The sequence below is a fragment of the Carassius carassius genome, chromosome 31 (genome assembly GCF_963082965.1).
Source record: "Carassius carassius chromosome 31, fCarCar2.1, whole genome shotgun sequence".
Classification (NCBI taxonomy): domain Eukaryota; kingdom Metazoa; phylum Chordata; class Actinopteri; order Cypriniformes; family Cyprinidae; genus Carassius; species Carassius carassius.
Window position 1 is genome coordinate 30,352,833 of NC_081785.1, and position 9,155 is coordinate 30,361,987.

Here is a 9,155-nt window from a genome sequence, read left to right on the forward strand (position 1 = left end):
GGTAGCTCATAATACTTTGTGTCTTCCAGTGCACAAAATCTGTGAGAATGAAACTGTTTACTAACTTCTGCTCTCCTGTTTTATTTTGACACATAGTGCTCAGTAGAATTTGAGTTGGCTTCCCTTTCAGGTTCAGTTTCCTTTAAAGTTCACCAGTACAAAATGTAGCTGTACTTCCTGCATCCAAGAAATCTCCTCCAGACTCTGTGTTCTCACTTGATTGGTGGTTAAGGGAGACTTGGGCACATGAGATCTTCTGTTCTTGTGTTTCAACATCTTTTGTACCTTTTTGGTTCTCCTTAATGTGTAGAATGTCTGGATATTTTTGGGAAAATTCTTTACATTCCATTCTCTTTTTGCAAGTCTTGCTAAGATGGCCTTAAGTTAAGCATCCAAAACGTAAGCCTTTAGACTTCAGGAACTCCACAAGTACGTTATGTCACTTCATGACTCTAGAGCATGATCCTTTGTGCAAAACATACATGGTTTTTCAAAGGTGTTGAGGCTCTTGGGGGGACTGACTTGTTTCCTGGACACAATCTGAGGTCTTCTTTCCTCCATGCAAATGTTGGTAGCAAAGCTGCTCTTTATTACTCCTTTTTTAGTAGGATACTTTTCTTTCTGATTCCCCTTTGCCGTTACAACATTGCGATGGTCCAGTATGTCACCCAAAAGAGGGTCCCTGGCCACTTTAGCTTGATGATCAATGAAGTCAACTAAATGAGTGAATCTTGCTCTTACTCCTTGTCGCTCTTTGATGTCGTAAGCTTCTGATCGCCACCTTTCTTTCATGTTGAATGGTAGTTTTGAAAGTATAACTCTCATATTGGTAGGATTGTCCATTTCCTCCATGAACTCTCCATCTTCCATTGTATTCCGACAACCAATCAGGAACAGAGCATATGCACTCAAAGCTTTACCATCATCAGACTCGATCTGAGGCCACTTTATCAGCTTTATCAATATAAGCACTAGCTATGATTAGCTCATCTCCATAATGCCTTTGGAGCAATCATTTTGTTTCCTTGAAACCTCTGCTTGATGGCATAAATTCACACCTTCTTACAATCTCCTGTGGCTCTCCAGCGGTGTACTGTTCTAGGTAATAAAACTTGTATTTTTCATTGTCTATCTTGTGTTCTATGGTGTATGTTCAAAGGACCTGATGAAAGATTTGAAAGTCAGTAGATCACCAGTAAACACTTGGATGTCTTTACTTGGAAGCTGAATTTGCCTTTGCTGTTTCACAAGTAATTCAGTCAAGTCATTTTACTTCTGCATAATTTGAATAATGCTGTCATCTGTTTTAACATTATTACTGTGGCCTGTGGCTCTTGATGTGTCAAATGGTGGTGCAAGTAACACTGGATTTGAGATGGCCTTCATTTGAGTTTTTTCCACAGATGAATGACATGGTGAATAATTACTCAGCTCTGTTTTCAGCTCTGAATGCTTCTGGTGAATTCCCCTTCTTGGCTTAGATTGTACGCTGCTTCTGCCGTCATCTGATCGTTCATACTCTTTCAGGGCCTTTAATTTAGCATTGCTTTCTGCAAGAGCTGTTTCTATTTCAAGTTCCTCCATTTTTGCTCTGAGCTGCATTTTTTAAATTTCAAGTTGTTATTTCTTCTTAAGGGATGCTGCCCTTGCTAGCAGAGCTGCACGTTTTGATTCTTCTCGTGCACAAGCTGATGATACTAAGGAGGAAACTGATCCACTTCCAACATCTGAATCATGCTTTTTAGATTCACTCTTGTTCACAGATACCTGTGAGGCACTGTCGTGAGGACTAACATCATCCTCCATATCAACATTGTCTTTTTTATCACCAACAGCAGCTGTCCAGTTTTCTGTTTTCTTTTCAAAATCTCTCAGGGAGTCCAATTTAGGCTGAAACCAATTTTGTTGATCTGCAATCTTTGCTAATTGCAATTCAAATTCTTGCAAATTTAATTCAGTAAATTTGGTTAGCAATTGTTCAAAGTCAAGTTGCATCAACTCTTGTACATTCTGCAGATTTTCTAAATCAATCATCAACTTCAATGGCTTTGCTTTTACTGGTAAGAGCAGATAATTTCGCCCTTCTGAGTCCAATGCGTCGGTGAAGCTGCTCTTCTAACGCTCTTTCAGTGGGTTTAGGCGCCCTCTTGTGTTCAGAAACTGCAACGTCCTCTCCCTCTTCAGCCATCTTAATTCCATCAATGCACAAACTGATTGCAGATGTTTAAAAGTACTCACAACACCTTTCTATCAATCGTATACATTTCAGCTTCTTCAAACATGCATTGCTTTTTTATAGCTGATTTAAAAGTCTGTTACCTCAATCAAAGAGCTGAACTTTAACAAGTAGCGATGTTCTTCTCTGTGATGCAGTTTTAAATCCACTGGAGAATAAAGCACTGTCCACTATTCATATTCCACGATCGTGAAACATTTCAGTGTTCGTACACCGACGTTGATTTCCTTGATGATGTCTTTACCGTCGATTCAAATGCGCACCTTATGCACACTTTCACTTTAGTTTTCCATATTCACTGCAAGTTTTTTGACTTTCATTGTGACAGCAATCCGTTTAAATTTTCATCCTTCTTGCTGCTTCTTCATGTGTAAGTGTGATTTGAACTCGAATAACATTCCGTAGTCCAGAAACGTTCTTTTACGTAAAGTTTAATAACAAAATAGGGCTTGGGCACCGTGTTGCATTCTGGGACGTGGCGGCCATGTTGATGGCCTCGCGAATGTAAACATACAGCAAGTCGAACGAGAAGAAGCAGAATTGAAAGAAAGAAAACATATTTTAAAATCTCGAAAATGTAGTGGGATTTACAGGGATACGCTAAATAGGGATGCCAGGGACCGGTATGTGGACAAAATCGGCACTATTAATGGTTTTGATCCATATGAAATTCCCAACAAAGAGTGGAGCACCAACGACGACTTGCTGCCGCACTTTTGCATTACAGATATCTTCGGCTACCTTGTTTGTTGTGTGAGCGCCTACACTTCAGAACAGTTCCGACGCTACATGTCATTGGAGTCTCATGTGCAGTTCACAAATGGATGGGTTCAGGAGCTGCAGATCATAAAGCCGGCAAACAGTATACAGTAATCCGGACAAAGTTAAGCTTCGCTCCACGTAACATTAGCTGCTAGTTTAGTAACCGTTAGTTTTAACAACCTTTCACACATGTACTTTAACTATGTTTTTCAAAAGTGTAGTTAGTAGCTGTCAACCCTCCTGGGTTTTTTTCCGGGGTTCTCATGTAATTGAGCTCTTTTCCCGCTGTCTTCCCATTTTCCCGTATTTTCCTGTAAAATATCCTGTTAGCCCTTCCATCAGACCTGTCAGTCTCTGTGCTGTTGTCCTGCTGCTACCCCCTTGCCATTCCAGTGAAACTGAATGTTTTCAAAAGCATCGGATTCATTTTGCTTACTTGAAAGCAACCTTAGCGTGATGTTGGGCTTTTTAAGATCGAGTGGTTGTTGTGAGAGCACGATTTCACGCCAATCTGTAAGCAAAATCACGTTAGATCTACCTTCACAACTCGCTTAGTTAATGCAGCAGTTTTGTAGTACGAATTTTTGCTGTCAGCAGAGGGATAGCAACAGAAAGATGAATGTTGAAATTTTCCCGTATTTTGGATGAGTAACCCGAGAAATTTCCTTTATTTTCAATGTTGACTTAAGCTATATAAATTAATATTCAGATGTTATGGTCTCCATGGTCGCGCCTCCAAGCAGGAAAGCGGCGGAAAGTTAATCCATTCTCATTTTTTCCCCCCATGGCGATTATGTGTTGCGCTATTACACCCCACAATACAGCAGAGGTGGAAAGAGTACAAAAATATTCTACTCAAGTAAAAGTGCCATTACATTAATGAAATTTTACTTAAGTACAAGTAAAAGTACCAGTCTAAAAATCTACTCAAGTAAAAGTAAAAAGTAGCTCATTTAAAATTTACTCAGAGTAAAAATTACTTAGTTACATTTTAACAGTGGGAGGGAGTCAAAAATGGGACAGGCCAAGGGTGTCAAACTCAGTTCCTGGAGGGCCACAGTCCTGCACAGTTTAGATATAACCCTAATTAAACACACCTGATCCAGCTAATCTAATCATTTAGGTTTATTTGAAAACTACATGTCATGATATGTGTGCTGGAGCAGGGTTAGAACTAAACTCTGCAGGAACTGAGTTTGACACCCCTGGGATAGGTCTATTAATCTCAAACTAGTGGTTTTTAATTAAAGGAATCAGTTATTTAGAATAATAAAACATTTGGGCTGTTACCAGGCAAATCAGTATCAACAAACTCATCTTTTAATGCAGAGGAAATGCAGAAGATTCATTGGAAGTGGCATTTAGATGTATTACACTGTTTAGTGCAGGACAAGAATGCATTTAACCTGCAGTTACAAATGCATGAATAATGTTTTGATATACAAGACATAAAATGTTGAATACTCATTTAAAATGATAAGAAATTAATTATTTAAAAAAATCAAAAGATACTTTAAATGTGAAATCAAAATGGCCAGTATGTGTCAGCAAGTCACTGTTAATAAGTGAGTCATTGCGATTGAACCGAATCATTTAAACGTTTGATTCATTCAGGAACGAAACACTGTCACGTTGCTCAGAGACGCAAAACTGTGCTTTGGTGGCTGTGTTTGGAATTATTTTCTGTTGTAGAAATAGAGCTAAAAAAGGCAATATGGTGTCTAAAACGTAAGTCTCTTAATTAACTTGTTTACTGAACTGTTATATATATGTATGTATATATTCATGATGATTTTTGGAGGAAAAGATGGCATTCTTTGTGTGATTTTGATTTAATATATGAAATTATATAAATATGTGAATTTTCTGCCCCTATATCTTCAATTTTGTGATCATTCTAAATGCATTTTAGGAGACTGAATCACACAGTGAGAGAACGCACTATAAATGCGCGCGCACATCATTAAAACAAAAATAGCACGCTCCTCACCACTGTCTGTTGGCTAATTTGTGTAAAACCTCTTGCTAACATGTCAAAGCTTCATTTTAACCACCAATGCAACGATGCAATTATTTAGCTTACCTCTACATTCTTGCGAAGGGTTGTCTTGTCGAGATTTTATAAGCTGCTAGTTTGGTCTTCCTAGGCAAGCACAGCATACACAGCATAATAGAGCATACATATGGCCAGGGGTTCACTTCATTCCCTTCGAGTTCAACTTCAGAATATGACGGGGTTTCGTTTTCAGCGGTGTCTGCACCACTAACGCCTGTTTTGTCCGTCTGCATCTTTCTTGTGATTTTAGCGCCAGTTTGCCCTCCTGCCCATTATTTACTGACGTAGTTTCCAGGGAGCTATTTTTTTTTTTTTTTACTCAGTAATTAATGTGTTTTAAAATGTAGCGAAGTACAATACTTCAAACAAAATATACTTAAGTAAAAGTAAAATTACAGATTTAAAAAATTACTTAAAAAAGTATTAGTACACAAAAAAGCTACTCAATTACAGTAACGCGAGTAAATGTAATTCGTTACTTTCCACCTCTGCAATACAGCAACAATAAATTTTAATTAATCAAATTAAGACACACGGCTGAGAGAGAGTAGGTCTAAACACTGCGCAGTAGTCCGAGTAGCAGTAAAGGAGGCCATCAACATTGCAGCCACGCCAAGTAATGACGTCACGACGCCCAAGCCCTATTAACTGGAAAAATGTTACATGGTCAAAAAACTGTTTCGCTTCAATATTGCATCACAAACAAACACTAACGATCAGTCTCAGAACAGTGTCAGATCAGTCTCACGTCTGTCTCAGATCAGTCTCAGATCAATCTCATGTCTGTCTCAGGTCAGTCTCAGATCAGTCTCAGATCAGCCTCACGTCTGTCTCAGATCAGTCTAACGTCTGTCTCAGATCAGTCTCAGATCAGTCTTATGTCTGTCTCAGATAAGTCTCACGTCTGTCTCAGATCAGTCTCAGATCAGTCTCATGTCTTTCTCAGATCAGTCTCACGTCTTTCTTAGATCAGTCTCAGATCAGTCTCATGTCTGTCTACGATCAGTCTCAGATCAGTCTCACGTCTTTCTCAGATCAGTCTTACGTCTGTCTCAGATCAGTCTCACGTCTGTCTCAGATCAGTCTCACGTCTGTCTCAGATCAGTCTCAGATCAGTCTTATGTCTGTCTCAGATCAGTCTTACATCTGTCACAGATCAGTCTCACGTCTGTCTCAGATCAGTCTCAGATCAATCTCACGTCTGTCTCAGATCAGTCTCACATCTGTCTCAGGTCAGTCTCAGATCAGTCTCATGTCTGTCTCAGGTCAGTCTCAGATCAGTCTCACGTCTGTCTCAGATCAATCTCACATCTATCTTACATCTGTCACAGATCAGTCTCACGTCTGTCTCAGATCAGTCTCAGATCAATCTCAGATCAATCTCACGTCTGTCTCAGATCAGTCTCACATCTGTCTCAGGTCAGTCTCAGATCAGTCTCACATCTGTCTCAGGTCAGTCTCAGATCAGTCTCACATCTGTCTTAAATCTGTCTCAGATCAGTCTCACATCTGTCTCAGATCAGTCTCAGAACAGTCTCAGATCAGTCTCACGTCTGTCTCAGATCAGTCTCAGATCAATCTCATATCTGTCTCAGATCAGTCTCACGTCTGTCTCAGGTCAGTCTCAGATCAGTCTCAGATCAGTCTCACGTCTGTCTCAGGTCAGTCTCAGATCAGTCTCAGATCAGTCTCACATCTGTCTCAGATCAGTCTCAGATCAGTCTCACATCTGTCTCAGATTAGTCTAACCTCTATCTCAGATCAGTCTCAGATCAGTCTTATGTCTGTCTCAGATCAGTCTTACGTCTGTCTCAGATCAGTCTCACGTCTGTCTCAGATTAGTCTAACCTCTATCTCAGATCAGTCTCAGATCAGTCTTATGTCTGTCTCAGATCAGTCTTACGTCTGTCTCAGATCACATCTATCTTACATCTGTCACAGATCAGTCTTACGTCTGTCTCAGATCAGTCTCACGTCTGTCTCAGATCAGTCTTATGTCTGTCTCAGATAAGTCTCACGTCTGTCTCAGATCAGTCTCATGTCTGTCTCAGATCAGTCTCAGATCAGTCTTATGTCTGTCTCAGATAAGTCTCACGTCTGTCTCAGATCAGTCTCAGATCAGTCTCATGTCTTTCTCAGATCAGTCTCACGTCTTTCTTAGATCAGTCTCAGATCAGTCTCATGTCTGTCTACGATCAGTCTCAGATCAGTCTTATGTCTGTCTCAGATAAGTCTCACGTCTGTCTCAGATCAGTCGCAGATCAGCCTTGCTTTCAGAAAGTGCAGTAACACTGCTGTAGAAACTAAGTTATTCACTGTCTGTCATCAACAATATTATTTGTGTAGACACTTGGTGAATGGTTCACCATAAAAAAAAAATCTTAATGTTTTGGTAAAAAAAAAATTAAAACCTTTCAGAATATAGTGTTAATTGCATTCTAAATAAATTCTAATTTAAAAAATATATATATTTAGACAAACTTTCTCATTTGAATAAAGTTTATATACAACAAACAAACTTAAGATGAAATAAATGTTTTGTTGTTGTTGTTTTGGTAGATTTGTATTTCCTAAGGGACAAGGAAAGGGAAGAGGTAAAAGTTTCTAATCAGTTGTACAGATTGAAATGTTTGTGTGTTTGTTTGGTTGTTGTTTGGTTCATTTCTCCAGAATAGGTCCAGATAGATTTCAGCCAATAGGGATAGCTTAAAGGTCACGTTTTTCGTATTTTTTTTGAAGCTTTGATTGTGTTTCCTGTGTTGTGATTTGACACCAGCTTAGAGCGCGCTGCCCTCCTGGAAACACGATTGGGCTAGTTTTGAGAAGCAAGTGGGCAGGATTTGTTTTAAAAACCTGGCAATCCTGATCTGAATGCACATGCTGGAGATGTACTGATAATCACAGAACGCCTTTACTGACGAGATGCGCATGAAAATCTCATTTCGATTTTTTGCACAGCCCTACCATCTAGTTAACAAAGCTAAACAGCGTTTCCCTTTGTGTAATAAGTTACAGAAACTGTTAAACGCACCAACGCCTTCTCCAGACAAAGAGGGAACTGCTCCATCTTTCAAGAATAATCTTTGTGCGAATCCGGCATTAAACTGATTGAGATTGAGGAAGTTGTCCTCAGCAAAATGTGCTGCACATAGTTTTACATGTGGATTATAATTTTCGAGAACCGAGTTAAACATAATTTGTAACCTTTAATCTCCAAGTACAGCGTCCCTGGGAAGCCCAAACAAAGATGATTGGACTCCGAGATGAAAATAACAGCGTTTCGACGACATGGAGACAAACACAAACGCAGCTCTTCCTCTTCACAGAGCGAGTGTCAGCCACATTAAAAAAGTTAACAGCTTAATTTGTGGATTAATGCGTATTGGAGACGCGAACCGTTTAAAACGATTCAGTTCGATTTGGTGAACTGGTTCAAAAAGATCCGGTTACATCGAATGATTTGTTCACGAACCGAATATCACAAACTGCTTTTGTCTTTGTTTTTACAGACACGGAAGAGAAGACAATGCTGAATAAAGTCGTAGTTTTTGTTATTTTTGGACCAAAATGTGTTTTCGATGCTTCAAAATATTCTAACTGACCCTCTGATGTCACATGGACTACTTTGATGATGTTTTTCTTACCTTTCTGGACATGGACAGTAGACCGTACACACAGCTTCAATGGAGGGACTGAGAGCTCTCGGACTACATCTAAAATATCTTAAACTGTGTTCAGAAGATAAACGGAGGTCTCACGGGTTTGGAACGACATGAAGGTAAGTTAACATACTTAAAGATCCCGTTCTTTGTGATCCCATGTTTTAAACTTTAGTTAGTGTGTAATGTTGTTGTTAGAGTATAAATAATATCTGTAAAATTCTAAAGTTCAAAGTTCAATGCCAAGCGAGATATTTTATTTAACAGAATTCGCCTACAAAAAATGACCCGTTTGGACTACATCCCTCTAGTTCCTGCAGTAATGTCACTAAAACAGTTTTTTGACTAACCTCCGCCCACAAGAATACACAAACAGGGGGCGTGGTCTTGTTGCGCTCCGACGGAGAAGAGGAAGAGCTGCGTTTGTGTTTGTCGCCATGTC